This window comes from Acinonyx jubatus, chromosome B3 (genome assembly GCF_027475565.1).
Source record: "Acinonyx jubatus isolate Ajub_Pintada_27869175 chromosome B3, VMU_Ajub_asm_v1.0, whole genome shotgun sequence".
Lineage (NCBI taxonomy): Eukaryota > Metazoa > Chordata > Mammalia > Carnivora > Felidae > Acinonyx > Acinonyx jubatus.
Window position 1 is genome coordinate 72,642,051 of NC_069386.1, and position 22,613 is coordinate 72,664,663.

The 22,613-nt window shown below is 44.2% G+C and overlaps 1 protein-coding gene and 2 long non-coding RNA genes across 5 annotated transcripts in view; 1 reads left to right on the forward strand and 2 right to left on the reverse strand.

Annotated features, from left to right (window-relative positions):
* The window catches only part of JPH4 (junctophilin 4), an 18,695-nt gene extending 16,491 nt beyond the window's left edge, over nucleotides 1–2,204 (reverse strand). The window contains exon 1 of the transcript XR_008299293.1: nucleotides 27–2,204. The gene's annotated coding sequence lies outside the window, so the exon portion shown is untranslated. The remainder of the gene's footprint in view (nucleotides 1–26) is intronic.
* Nucleotides 1–11,881, forward strand: part of LOC106979464 (uncharacterized) — a 16,874-nt gene extending 4,993 nt beyond the window's left edge. The window contains exons 3-4 of the long non-coding RNA XR_001430946.3: nucleotides 54–218; nucleotides 11,212–11,881. This is a non-coding gene — a long non-coding RNA (uncharacterized LOC106979464). The remainder of the gene's footprint in view (nucleotides 1–53; nucleotides 219–11,211) is intronic.
* The window catches only part of LOC106979463 (uncharacterized), a 256,270-nt gene continuing 235,871 nt past the window's right edge, over nucleotides 2,215–22,613 (reverse strand). Inside the window, exons 6-8 of one of the 3 annotated variants that reach the window (XR_008299299.1) lie at nucleotides 9,059–9,190; nucleotides 4,028–4,080; nucleotides 2,215–2,745 (exon numbers count right to left, since the gene is read on the reverse strand). This is a non-coding gene — a long non-coding RNA (uncharacterized LOC106979463). The remainder of the gene's footprint in view (nucleotides 2,746–4,027; nucleotides 4,081–9,058; nucleotides 9,191–22,613) is intronic. The other 2 variants (XR_008299300.1, XR_003422416.2) reach the window with 2 other exon arrangements.

Sequence of the window (22,613 nt, forward strand, 5' to 3'; positions counted from 1 at the left end):
ATCTCTGTTTACACAAGCACATTTACCTGTCCCATCTGTTGTTTGATTCATAGCTTTCCAACCACCCTGGAATAGGTCAAGATGGTGCAGGCCGATCATCATGTGAGGCACGGAGAAGCTGAAGGCGATTTCATCCTTCAGTGCGGACTAAGCAGCCAGCATGTCCCTGTTCGTGGTGTGGATCGCTCGCCAAGCAAAACATGGGGCTGTATGCCTAGGTCAGCTCTAGAGTTTCTTATGTGGTATTATTTGTGGTTGTGCTGCCCTCCACCCCCTACCCCTTGGCTCTGGAGGGCAGGGGCCCCAATTCAGTGCTAAGCAAGGCCTGAGGAGCAATAAGAAGCCAAAGGCAGTCACATGACCTCCGGTGTTGTTAGCCTCTTCCCAGGTCCCCCTGGGCTACTGGGTTCTCTGGATTTGTTCTAAAATTCAAAGCTCAAGCTACTCCAGCCAAATCCCCATGCTGGTGAGGAGGAGGCAGTCAGGGAGAGGGGAGATGAGGTGTGGGGGCGCAGCAAAGCTGTGACGAGCTGGGGACTGTTCCTTATGCTAGGCTCCAATGGCGTGGGAATCTGCTGCAGAAAGGAGAGGGAATGTTGGTGGGAGGCAGACAAAGAAGCCCAAAGCACTAAAGGTTGGGACAAACCTCTAGCAGCTGTGGTAGCTACGACTGGGCTGGACCCCCCTCCCTTTGGAATGCATTCGTACTAGTAAAACCCATTATCCGATGGGTTTGGGATGTGGCCAGCTTAGGGTGAGAAGGGCAGAAGGGTGGGGGTACCTGTAGGAGACAGGAGTGGAGTGAGGGTAAGGGGTGAAGTCACTTGACATTCAACTGTCCAGTAACTCCTCATGATAGACACGACTTGGATGTTAGGCGTGAGCTTGACCACAGACTCCACACAGGTAGCTGGGGCCCTTGACAAGGCTGCAGGGGCCTCTTCCCAGCAGCCTCGGTGTCTGAACAGGCTCTGGAGTCTGTAGATCGTGTGTTTTGGGGAAAGTTGTGTGACCTGAGACTCAGATTTATTATCTATTAAGTTGGACATAGTCCTGCCTCACGAGTGTGAAGAGAGTTAAGCTGCACGGCCCAGGGAAGAGCGTGGCAGAGTGGTTGCCACAAGCCTGGTCCAGCAGTCCTTGCTCCGGACCTCCCCTTCCTTCCTGGACTCTTGCTCCTGCCACTTAGAGGCCATGCAGCTAATACACAGCTCTCTGCCACAGCTTCTGGGCCAGGAGCTTCGTCCCCAGCCCCTGTGGTCTCCCAGAGCCTTTGGCTGGTTGTGTCTAGTCTCCAGGACTCTGCCTGGGGCTCTGGAGCAGGAGGCTGGACACAGAGCCACAGACCTTTGGGAATCCGCAAGGCTGGCATCTCCAAGCTCTGGAGAAGGAACCTTTCCCTGCCTCTTGGCAGGGTAGAAACTAGCTCCAGTCTCTGGTCCAAATAAGCCACTTCAAGGTTTCATTCTCATTGGACCCAAGGCTAGACTGGGCCTTTCTTCTCTGTTACCTAAGAGGGAAGGAGATAGGGATTGGCTGTGACCCTGGCCCTGCTCTGACCATGTAGGACCTGAGCTTGCCAGGAAAAAAGGCCCCGTTTGGAGGTGGAACGGGGAGAAGTTAAAGAGTCCTCGACTCCTTGCACCATTCTGCCAACCCTGGCCCTGTTTTTCTTCACCTGAGACTGAGACTAGGTTGCCAGTCCCGACCCAAACTGAAGCCAGTGATTTTGGGCTGTAGAGAAGTCCTTTGTCTGGCAGGGCAGACATTCCAAGAGTGCATCTGTGAGAGGTGGAGAAAAAGCCCTCAGTTAGAGGGCAAACCAGAAGGGGCTAACAAGAGAGATTTGTGCCAACAGCAGACAGAGCTCTCTAGGCGCAATTAACAAAAGATTCAAGCTCCAAGTCCTTATCAGAGACTCTCCTGTGGCGTTCTTCATTAAGTTTTACACATGGTAGTTGCTGAATGAATGACAGCATTAGAGGCACAGCCAGAAGAGAAGGGAAAACAGTGGGAGAAAACACTTATGGAGAGAACAGGCCTGTGTGCAGCCTGGGCCGTGGGACAGGTGGGAAGCATTGTAAGCATAAGGCAGCTGTGTGCTAGGGGGCCCTGTGTAGGCCAAATGTGGCACAGAGTCAGTGTCCTAGTCTTCATGGGTCAGATGTCACATATTGCAGGATTGCCTGGTTTACCACACTACTGTCTCAACTCTGACCTATAGCTTTTCTTCTATTATTCTTGGTACCCAGCCAGTTGAGCACCAGCCTGTATTTGTGGGGTTTGACTTTTATTCCTATCTATAGTAATATTGTTCTAAGAATGGAGGGATCATCTCAACCCCCTATAGTGTCTTTTCCACACACTAGTCACTGTCAACCTTTTACAGTGAATATCAGATACATCACTTCTCTGCTCAAACCCTATTCTTATCCTCCCCTTCAGTCCATCCACTCTAGCTACACTGGCTTCCTTGCTGTTTCGTGAATGATACCACACACCTGACTCTGCCTTAGTGTTTCCTGCTGTCCAGAACATTCTGTACTCTCCCACTTCCTTCAGGCCTTTGCTCACTTACTGCTTTATCATCTTTTGCCCGACCTGGCCTGATATGAAACACCCCATCCCACATTCCCCAGCCTCCTCACCTTGTTTTGTTTTGTTTTCCAGAGCACTTGTCAGCATCTGCCCTTTTGTGTTTCTTTCTTGATTACCTGTCTCCCTCCACAGGAATGTAAGCTCCTCCTTGAAGGAATAGACTTTTTAGTTTAGTTTTTATTTTTTTTATTTTTTAAAAGTTTATTTATTTATTTATTTATTTTGAGAGAGAGGAAAAGAGAAAGAATCTCAAGCAGGCTCCACACTGTCAGCATGGAGCCTGACAGAGGGCTTGGTCCCACAAACCATGAGAGCATGACCTGAGCCGAAATCAAGAGTCGGACGCTTAACCGACTGAGCCACCCCTAATTTAATTTTTAAAAAGATTTTATTTTTAAGTAATCTTTGCACCCAGTGTGGTGCTCAAACTTACAACCCAGAGATCAAGAGTTGTACATTCTACTGACTGAGCCAGCCAGGTGCCCAGAGGAATAAGCTTTTAAAAACTCACTGTTGTGGGTGCCTGGGTGGCTTAGTCGTTTGAGCATCAGACTCTTGGTTTCCGGTCAGGTCATGATCTTATGGTTTGTCAGTTCCAGCTCTGCATCTGGCTCTGCACTGACAGTGCAGAGCCTGCTTGGGATTCTCTCTCCCCTCCCCCCGCCCCCCAGCCCCCTCTCTGCCCCTCCCCCACACCTGCTCGCTTTCTCTTTCTCTCAAAAATAAGATAAACATTAAAAAGAAATAACTCACTACTATATCCTTAGCACCTAGAGTAGCACTTGGCACATAAGAGGTGCTGAATAAACATTTGCTGAATTAATAAGTCATGAAGACTTTGAAAACACCCCTCTTGCAGGGTGTTCCTGGCTGCCATACTATGGTTAGTCCTCTGCAGGGGCTGAGAGGTGGCCATTGGCAATCTGCCTGTGTTTGCCTATCCATAAGGGTGTTACCGGACAAGGGGCCATTGCCCAATGCCCAGTAAGCCAAACACCCACATGGATTTTGTGGCACCACATCAGACACTTCCCTCAAGCTGCCTGCTCTTCACAGTCTCCCAAGAGGAGACCGAGTCTTTCTCTAGCTTGTTCCTACCCCCGCCATCCCCAGGGGCTGCTTCTGGAAGGTCTGGCCATTCTTCCTCTCCTCTAATCATCAGCCTCTTCTCATGCTTCCTCCTCTCTCAGGGTCAGTGACTCCTGCTCACCATTCCCAAACATTTTTTCCCTTTCATTCCTTTTTTTTAATGTGTATTTATTTTTGAGAGAAAGAGAGTGCACATGAGAGGGGGAGTATCAGAAAGAGGGAGACAGAGAATCTGAAGTGGGCTCCACACTGTCAGTTCAGAGCCCCGAACACACCAACCGTGAGATCACCACCTGAGCCACTCAGTCGCCTCTTCCCTTCAGTTTCGAGACACACTTACTTTGCCTCTTGCCTCTCTGGCTCCTTTTCAGCTTTCTTTTCCTCTTCCCACCCCTAAAACAGAAGGATTTTTGTGTCAGTCTGGACCCATCCAGGAAAATGAGCCCACACAAGGCACTCCATATAGGCTGTGTGTGCAGGGAATGGCTAGTCCAGTGTTGGAGGGCTGGAAGAGCAAAGGGAGGCACTGTGGTGACCAGATGTGGTGACTACAGGAAGCACTATTACCCCGGGCTGGAGGAACAGAGAGAAGAGGTGGTGTCACCAGAACCCCTGGGCCCAGAGGAGCAGCCTCCCAAACCACAGAACAAGGAGGCGCTGTGACTCCTGTATGGGTCTTTGGTGGCATGCACTTGGTGACCGTGCTGATGTCTCTAAGGAGGTGCCCTTCAGTGGCTGTTAACGCCTAAATTGGGAGCCAGAGCAGGGCGAGCTACAACTCCTAGGCCAAGTCCGGCTGCCACCTATTTCTCTATGACCCATGAGAATCTTTTTACATTTTTATTAAAAAAATTTTTTTTAAATTAAGCTCTATACCCAACATGGGGCTTGAACTCAGGACCCCAAGATCCAGAGTCACATGCTCTACAGACAGAGCCAGGTGCCCCAAGACTGAGTCTTTATAAGATCTGTGATCATTTTCCTCCTCTTTCCTTTCCCAGAACCATCATCTGGGGTTGAGCCATCATTACCTTTTGCCTAGGCTACAAATATGGCCTAATTACGGACACTACTCCACGTGAGTTTCAGTCTAGTTCACCCCCTCGTAGTCACCAAGTTCATCTTTTGAATCATCATGTTCAAAGGTCCTCCCAGCTTCCTTTCATATGGGTTGGCCAGGCATTTACAGCTTTCCATATAGTCCAAATGACTACAATTTGGTTTCCCAACTTTGTTTTCTATTTCTTCCTTTCCTATACTTTGATATACACCTCCCCCCCCCCCCACCCCAGGTTCTGTGCCCTTTACACTCTCCCCTCTGTGGGAATGGATTTGGTACCCATGAAAATTAGTTCAGCTATGAGTGACCGAAAACCGAGTGTAAGGGGCCTGTTGAGATTGTACTGGATCCCCTTGGACCTGTTTATCATTTCCCACAGTTTCTGCATATGCAGAGGGCCTGGGAGCAACCTTTAGCTTGAACTAGTGAGGAAGGACAAAAGCCCAGTCCCTTGTCTCAAATTAAGACAAACTCTGAGGTGTAATTTGTGCTCCGGAGCTCCCTTTCAGGATCAGCCTGAGGCTGGCACTTTGCTTGAAAGCACACCCTTGTTTTCCCCTTTCCTGTCTTGCTTCCCACACTCCCTTACTTGTTCCTCCTGGGAACATTTAATAGTTCACTTGCAAGTGAAGCCTGGTCTCAGGATCTATTTCAGGCAGCCCACCCTAAGACATAAACACAACAGCAGCTTAAACAAGACCATGGTAGGTCTCATATGGTCTTTATGATTTTCATGGACCTGGACTGATTCAACCCTATAGTGCAGCATTCTCAATGTGTAGCTTCCTCTTAGGTCAAAGGTAGCTGCTCCAGCTCATTATTAAGTTCACATTCTAGCCAGCAGGAGGGAGAGAAAGAAAGGAAGAGCATGCCCCCTGCTTTGAAGAATACTTCCTAGAAATTGAATACCTCACTTCTGCTATATCCTTTTATCCAGAATTTGGTCATGTGGCCATGCCTGGCTGAAAGGGAGGCTGGGAAATGTAACCTTTATTCTGGGTGTCCAGTTGCACAGCTAAAATTTTGGGGGCATGACTACTGATGGAACAGATATTAGGGGACAACAAATCATCTCAGTTATCCCCTCCTTATCTCTGCCTGTCCAGATTGTTCAAAAGTCAGTACAAATGCCATTTTCTTCATGGATTCTTCTGTTAAGAAACAAAATTCAACTGAGTAAATTTGAAGATCGAATTGGCTTATTGAAGGATTCATGAATCAGGCAGCATCTCATCTAGCAAGTAGAGGAGAGCTCCACTGAGCTAAACAAAAGAAGGATTTTCAAAGGCATAAGAAAAAAAAGAAGAAAGGAATTTATTAGCAAGGAGTGCATTGTTTAGGCAATGTTGCCCTCCTAAAGGGAGGGGAAGGGAGCCATCAGGAAATTTTCTAGTATTGGCCAGGAAATTCTTTGTTGATTGGTTAAACATTACATTCCTGGAGGGTTAAAAGTGCAGTTAGGTTAGGCTTTAAGTCTTGGCTTACTGACTTGGGGCCTTAACCTGATTGATGCCGTTTGGGTCCTGTGTTTTGTTTTGTTTTTTAATGTTTATTTTTGAGAGAGAGAGAGGAAGAGAGAGTGCAAGCAGGGGAGGGGCAGAGAGAGGGAGACAGAGAATCCCAAGCAGGCTTCACACTGCCCAACGTGGGGCTGGAACTCAGTAACCATGAGATCATGACCTGAGTTGAAGTTGGACGCTTAACCAACTGAACCACCCAGGTGCCCCTGTGGTTTTCTTTTTAACGTAGCCCTACTTGAGGATAAAATTACTCTTTTTTCCCTCAACAAAAGTGCATCTCTGGGGGGTGGCTGGCTGGCTCAGTTGATAGAGCATGTGACTCTTAATCTCAGGATTGTGAGTTCAAGCCCCATGTAGGGCATGGAGGCTACTTAAAAAAAAAAGTGCATCTGTCATACCTTGTCTTAATGAAAAGATATTTTATTTTCCCAGGAAGTAGAGATGCTTATCTTACTTTTAGTAGCTTTTATTACATACCTTAATTAGAATTCTTAACCCTTAGAAACCTTAATTTCTAAGTGAAAACTAATAAGTAAGTGGGACACCTGGCTGGCTCAGTCGGTAGAACATGAGACTCTTGATCTCAGGGTTGTGCACGCTGGGCATGGAGCCTACTTAAAACAAACAAACAAACAAACAAATAAATAATAACAACGACCACTAAAGAAGTAAGTAATTGTGAACTGCCTGTTATACTGATGAGGTTTTGGGGTGATGGTGGGGTTTGGAGCTATTGACCAAGAAAAAATTCTTAATGTCTTTGGTGCAAAGATTTTATTGAAGTGGGGATGGGGGGAGTGGGAGGGGAACAAGAGTTGCCCTGGGGTTGTGGAGAGTGGCTCATTATACACTATGGGGCTGGGGGAGGTAAAGACAAGAGGAAGTTTCCAAAGAAACTTTCATATGCTAAAGACTCACAGATTATTGGAGGCCTAGCTATTGTCAAGCTAAGGTTATTTTTCCCTCTAGCAAAGCATTAAGACAGTAGGGAGTTCCTGGAGAAATGTTTTACTCTGCCTGCCTCAAGTATTTGTCAATGGGCTGCAGGTTATAAGGAAATTTAATTTTATCTGCCATTTCCTTCTTGCCTCTGTTCCCCACATCACTGTGGAGGGGAGGGTGATGTTGGGGTTCCAGGAAACTGAGTCTATAGGTTTCTGGAGATTAGGCTATTGATAAGATTGCCTTTTTCTTGTAATTTACCAAGACATTTGTAGACTGATGGAGACTGTCAGTTTAACCATTTGTTTTCTTTCTTTTCCTTTGTTTTGGGCAGCCAGGAGTGCCTGAGGAATACCATACATATTCTACCTGGGGGGAGAGAGAGTGGTGTGCTAGCTTGTACTTTGTCCTCAGCCCGCCTTATGCTCCCTCACCAATACCAGCATTCTTTAAATTTGCAAATGTATAAATACCTTTCATAATTTTTAGAAGCATTTGTCTTTTAAAAATTTCCTAATATAGCACTAACACATCCCAATATCTTTTAGTTTCCCTGTAATAAGAAGTCAAAAGTAGATAGCCTATGTTCAGTAATTATGATGAAGTTTTGGTGTGATGGAGGGGCGGGGCGGGGGGGGGGGGTGGTTTCATGGGTCCAGAGCTGATGGTCAAGAAAGAATTCTTGAAGACATCTTTGGTGCAAAAATGGTGATTTTATTAAACCATGGAGACAGGACCCATGGGCAGGAAGAGCTGCACTGGGGTCGTGAAGGGTACCTCATTATATACCCTCAGGTTGGGAGGGGTCAGGGATTAAGTAAATCTCTAAGGTATTTTGGAAGCAAGGTTTCCTGGACCTTGAGGGGCTAGCTGTTGCTAGGGAAACACCATTTATCACCATTTAATAAAACCCCAGTCATGAGACCCCTCAGATGCATATGGGGGGCATGGGGCATAAACTTGGAGCTTGATTGCCAGCATATATCCTGGGGCAGTTGAGATAAAGGAAGTAGATTTACAGGATTCTCAAGGTTGGAACAATATTAAGCCAAAATTCTCTTTTGCCCCTAGCAAAGTGTCATCTTTGAGACAGCAGAGCTCCTAGAGGGAGGTCAGTCACTCTGTTGGTCTCAAGGACTTGTCAATGGACTATAGGCAGTAAGGGAATTTAATTTTTCATTTGCCTTAGTTTCCCACATCACCATGGCTAGCACTTAAACCCCTTTCCTTTGTTCTTGGGGAGCTAGGAGTGTCAGAGGAATATCACACGGATTCCACCTGGGGGTGGGGGGATGGGGTGCCAGCCTGTATTTTGCCCTCAGCTTGCCTCATGCTCCTACATCAATTAATGATTTATTATTTTATCTTCTTGGGAAATGGTCCTAAGATGGGGATATTCAATGATGTTAAATGAACTCACCACTTAACTTTTAAGTTTTAGGTTAGCAAAGACTTTAGGTTACTAAAAAGATTTGGGGGAACTATTTAAGTAGACAAATATTGCTGAAAAGTTCATTGATAAACTTTTATGTTGCTCACATCTATTTAATTCACTTGTTTTTAAGAATTGTTTAGGTTACTGTGGTGCCTGGGTGGCTCAGTCGGCTAAGCGTCTGATGCTTGATTTTGGCTCAGGTCATGATCTCATGGTTGTGGTATTGGGCCCCCCACACTCCCAGTCAGGGTCTGCTCTGACAACTGTGGAGCCTGCTTAGGATTCTCTCTCTCTCTCTCTCTCTCTCTCTCTCTTTTTCTGTCTCTCCCCTACATGCACACACATGCCTATCTCTTTCTCTCAAAATAAACACACATAAAAAAAAAAAAAAAAAAAAAGAATTGTTTAGGGCACCTGGGTGGCTCAGTTGGTTGAACATCCAACTTCAGCTCAGGTCATGATCTTGCAGTTCACGAGTTCAAGCCACACATCGGGCTCGCTGCTGTCCCCCTCTTTCTGCCCCTGCCCTGCTTGCACTCTCTCGCTCTCAAAAATAAATAAACATTGAAAAAAAGAGAATTGTTTAGATTACACACAAAAGCTTTATTAGACAAAATCAGTCATTATCCCAAGCTATTTTTTTGGCAGATCTTGTAAGAGATAACATGAACTTATTTGGCTAGTAAACTCAAGTGGAAAAGAAGTTTTATATTTGATGTTAACTCTAAAGACATGCCTGTTTATGGGGCGCCTGGGTGGCTCAGTCGGTTAGGTGGCCGACTTCGGCTCAGGTCATGATCTCGCAGTCCGTGAGTTCGAGCCCCGCGTCGGGCTCTGTGCTGACAACTCAGAGCCTGGAGCCTGTTTCGGATTCTGTGTCTCCCTCTCGCTGACCCTCCCCTGTTCATGCTCTGTCTCTCTCTGTCTCAAAAATAAATAAAATGCTAAAAAAAAAAAATAAATAAAGACATGTCTGTTTTAATTAAACCAATGAGTTTAAACTTTAATTTACTGAAGATTATCCTAGATCGCATTGTTATGCCCAGAATTCGTGATCCCCAAAGACCACTAGGGGAGCCGAGTCCTATGCAAAAGCAAAAGAGTCTTTATTCGAGCTAGCTCAAGCTCAATCCCCTACCTGCACCGACACAGTGGTGAGATACCGGAGAGAGAGAGCGAGTTTCAAAAGCACAAAGGTTTTATAGGGGTCTAGGGGCAGTTGGTGAGGTAAAGGCTGTGGCCTCAGCTGATTGGCTGGGGAAGGGTCGGAGTCCTCTTACGCAGGTCACTGGCGTGTTTTGATCAGGAAGTTTGAACGGGTGAGTGGGAGGTTACTCAAGGGGAGGAGGCGTGGTCTAGGTGAAGGACACAGAACAAGATGGAGTGGCTGGCATAGGCCCGTCCTTTCAACGTGAACTTGAAAGACATTTGGATTAGTTTCTATCTTTTTGAGAATTTTATTTTATGTTTAAAAATTTTTTTTAACATTCATTTAATTTTGAGAGACAGAGCACAGGTGGGGGAGGAGCAGAGAGACACAGAATCCGAAGCAGGCTCCAGGCTCTGAACCATCAGCACAGAGCCTGGCGTGGGGCTTGAACTCATGAACCACGAGATCATGACCTGAATCGAAGTTGGATGCTCAACTAACTGAGCCACCCAGGTGCCCCTTTTTGAGAATTTTAGAACCTTCAAGTCTTACAAGTGCTTACTTTCAAACCAACTAGAGCTCTTTAGAAATTAATTTTAGTAATGCTATCCGGAGGTAGAACAAGACCTCACATGTACAACATATGTATATAGACAAACACACAGACAGATATAAAGACCTTATAGTTACTAATATTTGTGGATAAGACTTTTGAAGATTTGTATGTGTCTTTGGACAATGAATCTTAAGGAGGCTGTGCTAGCATTTGCAGACCACAGCCCTTTTAGAAGTTTGTGTTTTAAAAAGGCCTTTTCTCTCTTTTCTCCTTCAGTCTCAGGTGATTGTGGGCTGTGTTTACATATCCTTTTTTTTTTAAAACATTTTTAAAAAATGTTTATTTATTTTTGAGAGAGACAGAGACAGAATACGAGTGGGTTAACAATGCGAGTGGGTTAGGGGCAGAGAGAGAGGGAGACACAGAATCTGAAGTAGGCTCCAGGCTCCGAGCTGCCAGCACAGAGCCTGACACGGGGCTAAAACTCACGAACTGTGAGATCACGACCTGAGCCAAAGTCGGACGCTCAACTGACTGAGCCACCCAGGCGCCCTTGTGTTTACATTTCAAAGACGTGATAATGGATAGAGAAAGAATAGAAGTTCTTCAAGAATGACTTTGGTTTGCTAAGGCCAATGATTTCCAAGTCTTTTGCATTCAACAAGGTAAGTTTTGGGATTTGTAAAGAAGTAGGTGAATTTTGAATTGCCTCCTAGAGCTGATTTTTGTTTTGTCAAAGATTTGTTGCTCTCACATACTCAAAGAATCGGGTTGTAATTTAAATGCTATCATATCCAATGACATTATCTTCAATTTGCTTCTTTCCCTCTGGGTACCTAATTTTAATTTTAAATATTTCAGGCAATATTGAATAACCCTGCTTGGATCCAAAAAGACGGTGCAAAGGATATTAACTTGTCAAAACTCGGAGTCATTTCCAAGGATAGCCAAAAGAAAGAACCAACAATCTGCAAATTCCAAGCCAGCAGAAAACCAAGTCCAGTTATGCAAACAAGAAGGCAATAACTATTGTTGGGAGAGAAAGAATAAATAATGGGTCTGGATTTGCAAAGGGAGGGATGTGACATTTTATTTTCCTCTCTGGACTGGGTGCTCCAGACAGAAATTTAGAAGAATTGATTCTGGTAAGCATTTTTACCTTTGGCTGTCCTTTGCCAGTTTTTCCAGGATCCCCTCTGCAAGATCTGGTATCTACCAGCATTTCCCCTTGGCTGTTTAAAGGAATAATATAGCAGTTTACCAGGAAATCCTTCAGTTTGGACAACACTAGAAGGGGTTCAAATGAGGCCTCCCTTGAAGGTAGATATGGGGGTGTCTGTAAAGCCATGAACTTGGCAGATTTTTGTTTATGGTTGTGTAGTCTTTTCAGAGTGGAAAAACAAATCAGACAATGAATACTTGAAGGAAGGAAGAGGGGAGCAGTCTTTTCCCTTATGTGCCTTTTATATCTTTACTTTTTTTTTAGCCTTTTGCAGTGAATCTTTCAATAAAACTGCTTTGGAATTTTGAAGTCTTTGGAGGAGTGTGCTTGCCAATTTAAATGGGTATTCCATTCTGTTTAATTTGGGAACCCTTGCTTTCAAGTGCGTGTCTTAAATGATGGAATTGAAACGTTCCCCATAAAGGCCATTATAATTCCATGTTATTTTTAGTAAAAATTTCCATCTTGCTAGACATCCACAGATTCTAAAATGCTGGTCCTTAAACACAAAATAAGCAGGTGTGCCAGATAGGAGCTGGCCGTGGAGGGGCGTTGGGATTTGTGGGGTGTTTATAGTGTGCCTCATTACATGGAAACTTTCTTGAGATTGGCAGATGACATAGTGTCAATCTAACCCATTTAATCAGCTTATCCTAACATGGGAGTCTGAGTTAGGTGACAAGCGTTCTAATAGCTCTTAAATGCCCAACCTGAGCCCACCAAATTTTGCAGCTTTTGGCCTCTGAGACCCCCACTAGCGGTGGCTTTTATTTACACAAGAGAAGCAAACATGTGCAAACAAATCTTAACTCACCTCAGTCACCAAAACATGTCGTTCAGACTGTCCAAGAGAAGACCATGCAATTGTGAACATAGACTAACCCAGCTGACTCCATTATGAAGACTACAGACAGGAAATGGGGAAAGGGCTAATGCAGCAAACCCCAGTAAAGGGTAACTCTGGGCTGGAACTAGGACAGGGTTCCAACGTGGAATTATGGACTGAACCAAGGGTTAAGGAATGACACTCTGTTAGAGGCTCCTGTCAGTCTACACTGACCCGTTAATCCTGGGCTGGAAAGCCAATGAGATCGGTAGCCCAAACACAACAAGAGGATTTGAAACCCAGAGGACTTACCAACGGCCTCATGGGGAGAAAGACTGAACTCAAAATGTTTCCTGGGGCACCACCCCTGTGTTTCTCATTGTCCTCAAATGCTGTCACAAGTTTGCATTAGATCTCAATGCTGCCGCCAATCTGTTAAAATACAAAATTCAGGGGTGCCTGGGTGGCTCAGTCGGTTGAATGTCCGACTTAGGCTCAGGTCATGATCTCATGACTTGTGAGTTCTAGCCCCTCATCAGGCTCTGTGCTGGCAGCTCAGAGCCTAGAGCCTGCTTCGGATTCTGTCTCTCTCTCTCTCTCTCTGCACCCCCCCCCCACCCGCTCTCTCTTGCTCAAAAATAAACATTAAAAATAAATAAAATAAAATATAAAATTCAGCTGAGTGAATTTGAAGACCTTATTAGCTTTATTAGATGATTCACAAATGGACAGCATCCCATCTAGCACGTAGAGGGGGCTCTGAGGACAAGTACAAAATGGAAGGTTTTTATAGGAAGGGGGGGGGTGCAAGAATGTTGCTAGCAAAATAAAAGAATTGTTTCAGGCCTGATAGCCTCCCCATAGGGGGACCAGCAGGGGGTCTTATCATGCAGATTACCTCAGTTTGGTAGGGGGCAGAGAAGGAGAGAGCCCACGAGGCAGATTCACTGATACTGATCAGAAAATCCCTGACTGATCTGTTAAGACTACATTTCTGGAAGAGGTTAAAACTCCAGTTAGGTCAGGTATTAAGCCCTGGTTTGGGGACTCTGCCCAAGTGATGCCATTTGGGACCTGAGGTTTTCTTTCTAACAGTTCCCTGAACTTCAGTGAAAAGTTATCAACTCCTGAGCAGAACCTCATGGCACTTTGAGTGTCCCTCACTTGTGGTGCTTATATTTTGCTACTTTGCTTCTTTGTTATTTGCATATGCATTTCCCAGGAGATTGTAAACATCTTTAGGGGAGACGGCAAATTTCAATGAATTTCTGGTTTGAACCTAGTAATTCTCCAGTTCCTATACTCTGGAAATGAGGGTTTGGAGTCCAGACCACTCTGGCTCAAAAGCAGGCTTGTTTTGCAGCATTCATTTGTGTATCCTAGGGAGATTAATTGGTGCTTTTTCTCTGCCAGGCTCTGTTAAAGCTGCTATAGACATGGCAGAGGACAATACAAATAAGGGCCCCACTCTCTTGACGGTCATAAAGCAGGAGGGTTAAAAGCACACACTTCACAGCCAGATTACTTGGGCTTGTATCTTAGCTTCACTGCTTACAAGCTGTGTAACCCCTGGGCAAGTTACTTTGCCTCTCTGTACCTGAGATTCATCCTCTGAAACATGAAAATGTTCATAGTGCAGCTATTCAGGATTACGGTGAGGATTAAGTGAATGTACATGTGTAAAGAGCTTACAACAGTGCCTGGTGCAAAAATAATTGCTACATAAGCATTACTTATTATTACGAGTTTTGCAGAGCTTGTGTCCTAGTAGGGGAGGTAATAAAGAAGAAGAAATATTAGGCAGTGATGAGTGCTATGAAGAAAATAAAAGATTTGCAAGGACGTGGAGAAAAGGAATCCTCATGTGCTGTTGGTGGGAAAGAAAATTGGTGCAGCCACTGTGGAAAACCGTGTGAGGTTTCTTAAAAAATTAAAAATAGAAATACCATATGATCTAGTAATTCCACTACTGGGTATTTCCCCAAAGAAAACGAAAACACTAATTCAAAAAGATATATACACCCTTATTTTATGGCAGCATTATTTACAGTAGCCAAGATATGGAAGGAGCCCAAGTGTCCACCAACAGATGAATGGATAAAGATGTGGTATATATACACAATAGGATATTACTCAGCCATAAAAAGAATGAAATCTTGCCATTTGCAATGATGTGGCTGGAGCTAGAGAGTATTAATACGAAGTGAAACAAGTCAGTCAGAAAAAGACAAATACCATATGATTTCACTTATGTGGAATTGAAGAAACCAAACAAATGAACAACCAAAGGAAAAAAAAGAGACAAACAAAAAAACAGACTTAAATACAGAGGACAAACCGGTGAGTGCCAGAGGGAAGGTGGGTGGAGGGTGGAATAGGTGAAGGGGATTAAGAGAACACTCAATTATCACCAGGAACATTATACACCAGTAATGTATAGAATTATTGAGTATTACATTGTACACCTGAAACTAATATAACACTGGATGTTAATTATACCTTAAAAAAAAAAAGAAAAGAAAAGAAAAGAAAAGGAAAGAAGAAAAGAAAGGAAAAGAAAAGTGGAGAGCCTGGGTGTCTCAGTCAGTTAAGTATCCGACTTCAGGTCATGATCTCATGGTTCGTGAGTTTGAACCCAACATCAGGTCTGTTATGACAGCTCAGAGCCTGGAGCCTGCTTCGGATTCTCTCTCTGCCCCTTCCCCTGCTCTCACTCTGTCTCTCTCTCTCTCTTAAAAATAAATAAACATTTAGAAATACTAAAAAAAGAAAGAAAGAAAAGAGAATGGTAGAAGTGCTTCTGAGGGTCTGCCTTGTGCCGGATGATCAGGGAAAGTCTCTACAAGGAGGTGACATTTAGGGACCATGAAATGTAGGTGGTGAGAGTTTTCAGGAAATAGCAAATGCAGAAGCTATGAAGGCAGGCCTGAGCTGTCAGGTCTGGGGTAGAAAAAAAGCCTGTGGGCCAGAGCATGCTGACCAAGGGGAGAGCAGAAGAGATGGTCTCAGAGATACTTGGGAACCAGATTCTTCAGGGCTTTGCAAGATGGGAAAAAATTTAAGTTTTGGTTCTAAGTGCAGTGGGAAGACATTGGAGAGTTTTAAACAGAAGAGAGTGTTATGCCCAGAATTCGTGATCCCCAAAGACCACTAGGGAGCCGAGTCCGATGCAAAAGCAAAGAGCCTTTATTTGAGCTAGCTCGAGCTCAATCCCCTACCTGCACCGACTCAGCGGTGAGATACCAGGGAAAGAGAGCGAGTTTCAAAAGGACAAAGGTTTTATTGGGGCCTGGGGGCAGTTGGTGAGGTAATGGCTATGGCCTCAGCCGATTGGCTGGGGAAGGGTCGAGTCCTGTTAGGCAGGTGAGGGGGGGGGGGTTACTCAAGGGGAGGAGGTGTGGTCAAGGTGAAGGACACAGAACAAGACGGAGTCGGCTGGCGTAGGCCCGCCCTTCAGAGAGTTCTTTTCAAAAAGATAATTTTAGCTGCTCCTGCAATGGTAGTATGGATGATAGAGAACAGAGAGGATTTGACACATGTTTTGGGGGCGAAATCAACAGGAGTTGCTGATGTATTAAATGTGGGACTTAAGGTGAAGAGAAAACTCAAAGGCAATTCTCAAAGTTTTGATTGGAACACCTTCCTGGGATAGGAACATGTGGAAAGACAGATTTTAGGGTGGATGGGAATCAAGACTTCTACTTTAGCTGCATTCAGTTGGGCAAATCACTTAAACTGTCTGTTATTTAGAGTATGAAAAGAATACTAATGTCCCCATAGAGAAGGGTATTGTGGTTAAAAGAACAGATACCTGGGGTGAAATCCTGAGCCTGCCATTTATTAGCTCTGTGGCCTTATGTAAGTTATTTTATCATTTGTAAAATAGGGATAATCAATAGATAGCACTTACTTCAAATAATGGTTGTATAAGGATGAAAAGAATTAATGTTTACAAAGTGCTTAGAATAGTTTCTGACACATAGTAAAAGCAATACCAGTATTATGGAAATAAAAAAAAAAAATAGGGCAGAATCGAGCCTTGTATTAGAAAAGTGGCTTGCCTCCTCAAGATAATCATTAACTATGTGGAAGGAAGGAAGGAAGGAAGGAAGGAAGGAAGGAAGGAAGGAGAGAAGGAAGGAATGAAGGGAAGGAGAGGGACAGATGGACCTGTTCCTCTGAAGCATGGTATATAAATTCAACCAGTTCGACATAATCTCTTGTAGAAATAGAAAAGGAGGGGAAAGTTCTCCAACTTATTTTATGAAGCTAGTATGATCTTGATACTAAAATCAGAAAAAGACAATATTAAAAAAAGGAAAAAGAAAACTACAGCCCAATATCCCTGAATATACACACAAAAACCCTTAACCAAATATTACCAAATAGAATTCAGCAATATATAAAAATTATTATACATCATAACCAACCAGGGATGCAAGGGTTCTTTCAATATTCAAAATAAAACCCATGTAATTTACTGTATTAATAGGCTAAGGAAGATTCTTCTATGTTTTCTTCTAAAAGTTTTATAGTTTTATGTTTTACCTTTAAATCTGTGCTCCATTTTCAGTGAACTTTTGTGTATATATGAGATTTTGGAGGAGGCTGACTTATTAGATGTACCTGGAGCTGGGAACCCAGGAGGGGTGGGGAGCACCAAAGGTGAGCAGAGTCCCAGGACATTCCATATATTACATTGTAAATTAAACACTTCACTGATTCCTAGAGAATAATTTATGACTCCGCAACAATTTGTTGAGTCAATACCTAGAATTAACAGGGAGATTATATCCTCAGGAAAAAGGAGGGTGGAGATAAAATCTCCTAAAGGTCTTTGGTATTTAGGACATGTCCTCAGTCATTTCCCTAGTGACCTGTAATCTCCAGGAGCCTGGCCTGTATTCAACTGGGAAAGGTCCTGGGGTAAATAGGCTTTGATAGACCTTCAGTTAGGGTAGAGTCTCCTAGAGGAGGAAGTTGGACCTTCTTGCCTGTGGGGGTTGGTAGGAACGGGTAGATGTGTGGGGAGCCTGTTCTCTCAGTAATTTCCCTTATACAGGACCTGGGTGGTCAGGATCTGTGGAGAGTTCTTGTCAAGGGGCCTTACTCCTCTGCCCCTCAGGTGGCAGAGTGGACCTCTCAGATCTGAGAGACAGGGTGGGAAGGCTGGCGGGGGCATGGCTTCAGGAAGTTTCAGGCGGGTACAGGCTGGCAAATAGGATAAAACCTGAGTGAAAATGGAGACCCCCAAATAGGCCTCAGGAAGTTTGGGGTAATGGCACCAGATTCCCTTGTCAGATCTTTTGTAAGGCAAGAGACTGCATCTTCCTGTCATTGCTACTCCCCTGCAGGGAGTTGGGGACTGGGACTTCTCTGTGCTCCAGCATTAGGTGTCCCAAAGTATTGAGGCAGGCCACACAATGAAGGGGAAAGCAGGGGAAAGGGAATTGCCACCTGATCAATGCCTGGGATGCCTGCAAGCATGCTGCTTGGCACTTCGCAGATATTACCTGACGAACTCACTGCAGTAGTCCTAGATGACATCTTCACCTCCATTTGCAAGAAATCGATGTGCTAAGAGTGTGAACATGTTCATTTTATCAGCAGTGTGTTCTGTTTCCCTTTGCCAACATCACTGCGTCTGATTCTGCAAGCCTTGTCGGAGTGGGTCCAGCATAGCCTTTCTGACCACGCTTTCTATTGATGGTGACAATCCCAGGGAGTTCCTGATTTATCCACATCCACCATCCAAAGGGCACTGTTACCCTGGCCTTTCACTCTTACCCACGAATCAGAAAGACCTATGATAACCACTAATTACTTTGATTTAGAATGCTTTTCTTGATTAAAAAGATTTTCTTGTATTGTATACAAAGAGATATGTACAAAGATGCTTATTACAGAACTGCTTGTAGGAAAATAAGGGAATAAACAAAATGCCCATCAATAGGGGAATAGTTATATAAACTAGGGTAAGCAGCATTCTCAAACTTTTCTGTCTCAGGGTCCCTACATGTTCTTTTCTTTTTCTTTTTTTTTTTAAGTTTTATTTATGTATGTATGTATGTATGTATGTATGTATGTATGTATGTATTTATTTGAGGAAGGGTGAGAGCAGGGGAGGGGGGCAGAGGGAGAGAGAGAGACAGAGAGAGAGAGAGTCTTAAGCAAGCTCCAAGGTCAGCATTGAGCCCAACATGAGGTTTGATCCCATGATCTGGAGGTCATGACCTGAGCTGAAATCAAGTGAGAAGCTCAACCGACTGAGTCAGCCAGGCACCCCAGATCCCCTATGGTCTTAAAAATTATTGAGGACTCTGAAGAGCTTTTGTTTATGTGAGTTATATCTGTCAATATTTACTATAATAGAAATTAAAACTAAGAAATTTAAAAATATGTATTATTTATTAAAAACAATAAACCAAGGGGCACCTGGGTGGCTCAGTTGGTTAAGCGTCCGACTTTGGCTCAGGTCATGATCTCGCAGTTTGTGAGTTCAAGCCCTGTGTCAGGCTCTGTGCTGACAGCTTGCTCAGAGCCTGGAGGCTGCTCCGGATTCTGTCTCCCTTTCTCTCTGCCCCTCCCCTCCTCACACTCTGTCTCTGTCTCTCTCAAAAATATATACACATTAAAATAATAATAATAATAATAAACCCATTGTATGGTCACATAAATAACATTTTCCAGCTTTACTGAGGTATAATTGACAAATAAAATTGTAAGATATTTAAGGTGTGCAGCATGGTGATTTGATACATGTATACACTATGAGAGTTATGTATACATTATGAGAGGGCTTGTCCCATCGAGTTAATTAACACACCTATCACTTCACATAGTTTTCTTTTTTTGTGTGTGAGAATATTTAGGTTCTACTCTTTTAGTAGATTTCAATTATACAATACAGTGTTATCAGCTATAGTCATCATGTTGTATCTTAGATCCTCAAAACTTACTCATCTTATAACTGAAAGCGATACCTTTTTAGCAACTTCTCTCTATTTCCCCCACCCCAGCCGCTGGAAACCACTTTTTTACTCTCTGTTTCTTTGAGTTTGGCTTTTTTTTTAGGTTCCACATATAAGTGCTACCATTTAGCATTTGTCTTTCTGTCTGGCTTATTTCATTTCATGTTGTTGCAAATGACAATATTTCCTTCATTTTTAAGGCTGAAATATCATGTGTATTGCCCCATTCATCCACAGATAGACACTTAGGTTGTTTCCATCCCTTGACTATAGTGATCATATACTGCGATGAACACAGAAGTATAGGCATCTCTTCAAGATAATGGTTTTATTTCCTTTGGATATTTATCCAGATGTGGGAGTGCTGGATCATGTGGTACTTCTATTTTTAATTTTTTGAGGAACTTCCATGCTGTTTTCCATGATGGCTGTATCAGTTTACATTCCTGCATAAACATTATTTTAAATGAAAAATGGCCATATTTTCTAAAATATGAAAATATGAAAATAAAATAAGAAAAATTAATGAGAAGAGTGGCATTGTTGTACATCGAAAAAATATCTTTGATGTCTGGTTTAATAGAAAACAGCTGGAATCTCATAGTTGCTTCTACATTTAATGTTACGATGTGTCTATTTTTAAAATCTTTAATGTTTTATTTTTTATTTTTTGAGAGACAGAGAGAGATAGAGTGTGAGCAGGGGAGGGGCAAAGAGAGGGAGTTACAGAATCCGAAGCAGGCTCCAGGCTCTGAGCTGTCAGCACAGAGCCCAACGTGGGGCTCAAACCCACAAACCATGAGATCATGACCTGAGCTAAAGTCGGGTGCTTAACCGACTGAGCCAGCCAGAGGCCCCTGTGTTTATTTTTTTAAATTACATCCAAGTTAGTTAGCATATAGTGCAATAATGATTTCAGGAGTAGATTCCAGTGATTCATTCCCTATGTATAACACCCAGTGCCCATCCCAGCAAGTGCCCTCCTTAATGCCCCTTGCCCATTTAGCCCATCCCCCCTACCCACAACCCCTCCAGCAACCCTCAGTTTGTTCTCTGTATTTAAGAGTGTCTTGGAGTGCCTGGGTGGCTCAGTCGGGTAAGCATCCGTCTTCGGCTCAGGTCATGATCTTACGGCTCGTGAGTTTAAGCCCCGTGTTGGGCTCTGTGCTGATAGCTCAGAGCCTGGAGCCTGCTTCATGTTCTATGTCTCCCTCTCTCTCTACCCCTCCCCTGCTCATGCTGTCTCTCTCTGTCTCTCAAAAATAAATAAACATTAAAAAAAAAAAGTCTCTTATGTTTTGTCCCCCTCCTTGTTTTTATATTATTTTTGCTTCCCTTCCCTTATATTCATCTGTTTTGTTTCTTAAATTCCTCACGTGAGTGAAGTCGTATGATATTTGTCTTTTTCTGACTAATTTTGCTTAGCATAATACCTTCTAGTTCCAGCCACGTAGTTGCAAATGGCAAGATTTCATTCTTTTTGATTGCTGGGTAATACTCCATTGTATATATATACCACATCTTCTTTATCCATTCATCTGTCGATGGACAGTTGGGCTCTTTCCAAACTTTGACTATTGTTGATAGTGCTGCTATAAACATGGGGGTGCATGTGCCCCTTTAAAACAGCACACCTGTATCCCTTGGATAAATACCTAGTAGTGCAATTACTGGGTTATAGGGTAGTTCTATTTTTAACTTTTTGAGGAAACTCCATACTGTTTTCCAGAGTGGCTACACCAGTTTGCATTCCCAACCTACTTCTATTTTAGCATGTAGCACTCTGCACTACATTTGTTTAACTTCTCCATTAGACTGTAAGCTTCTCAAGGTGGACTGTTCCTTCATTATTTTGGTGTTCACAGTACTTAATGCAGTGCCTGGCAGGAAGTAGGTGCTCATTCAAATATTTGCGCCTAGGTGACAGCCTGGGGTGGTGGGTGGACACCTGAATACAAAAGTACATCTAGAACTCTACAGCCATCTGTCCTGTATAGTGCCTGGGGCCTGATCCCCGATCTGGCTTTGGGGCTGAGGCCTGCAGTCTCTTCTCTGTGCTTGTAGAAATATCTTCGTGGCTTTGTACCCAGTGCTGCCTCCCCAGCCAGCTAAGCCTGTAGGCCCCACAGGTTGGGGTCTGTCTGCTTCTATTGTGTGAGTGTCTGGGGACAGGTGGACTGATAGGACTGGCTTCCTGGTGAATGGCGTGAGGGGCATTCAAGTCCTGCATTTTCCCCCAAGCCACCCCCGAGGAGCTTCCTTGCCAGCTGTGGGGGAGGACTTTTCTCATCACCGCCTTTCATAATTCTAGGAAGGTAGATTCCAAGAATCCTTGAGTTTATCAGATGGAGTAACAGTGCCTGAAACTCAGCCTGTTGTTTCCTCACATCTTCACACTCAGTCAGCTGCAGGCTCCACAGCCGAAGGGTTCCTGACCTGCACTCAGGAACGACGACGAGAGCATCGCCAGGTAAGACCAGAGCAGGGACAATGTGGCCCAATGTAAGGCTGGCTGGGCTGGGGTCCCTGTCACTACTACTGCCCACCTTCACCCTTTTTTTTATTTTTTGTGCTGATGCTTCCTTCTCCCTGGCTCTGTCTGCAGCTGTCTTTATTTCTTCTTTGATTCTCATAATAAAGCTCTTGGGGGCTATCAGAGCCCTTAGGGCCACCCAACTCAGCACCTCATCTTACCCAGGTGCAGATGGAGCCAGAGTGGGGAACAGACTTGCCCAAATCATGCACCTTCTGTTGAAATCTCCCTCATCTCTCTCTTTCCTGATTGTCAATGTTTCTAACTACTAGCTCTCCCCTAATCTTTTCTTTGCTTTTCCCTTTCCTTTTCTCTTTGGTGAGGGCCATCCATCTCCAAGATGGGACTAAGTTGAGGGTGTGTCCACTTGGCTTCCCCACCTCCACTTCTGGGCAACTGAACTGATCAGCATGGTAAGGGGCATCAGAGTGGGCAGTGCCAGGCTCAGAGACCACTCTAAGCTCCCAGGACCTGTGGTTGACTCTGGCCTAGCTGGCCCAACTGACTGCTCCAGAGGAAAGCAGAAGTGGGGATGAGGGCAGAGTGAGTGGGAGCCTGGACCCTTGGAAGCTGCTCAGTCTCAGGGAAAGAAGGACCTGGAATGGGAAGGGGAACCAAGACAGACAGATGGGGCCTGATCAGTTTCTCCATGCTCTACCTGCAATAGGCCACAGCTGCTTTTCCCTACAAGTAGGGAAGCTTTCCTGCAAA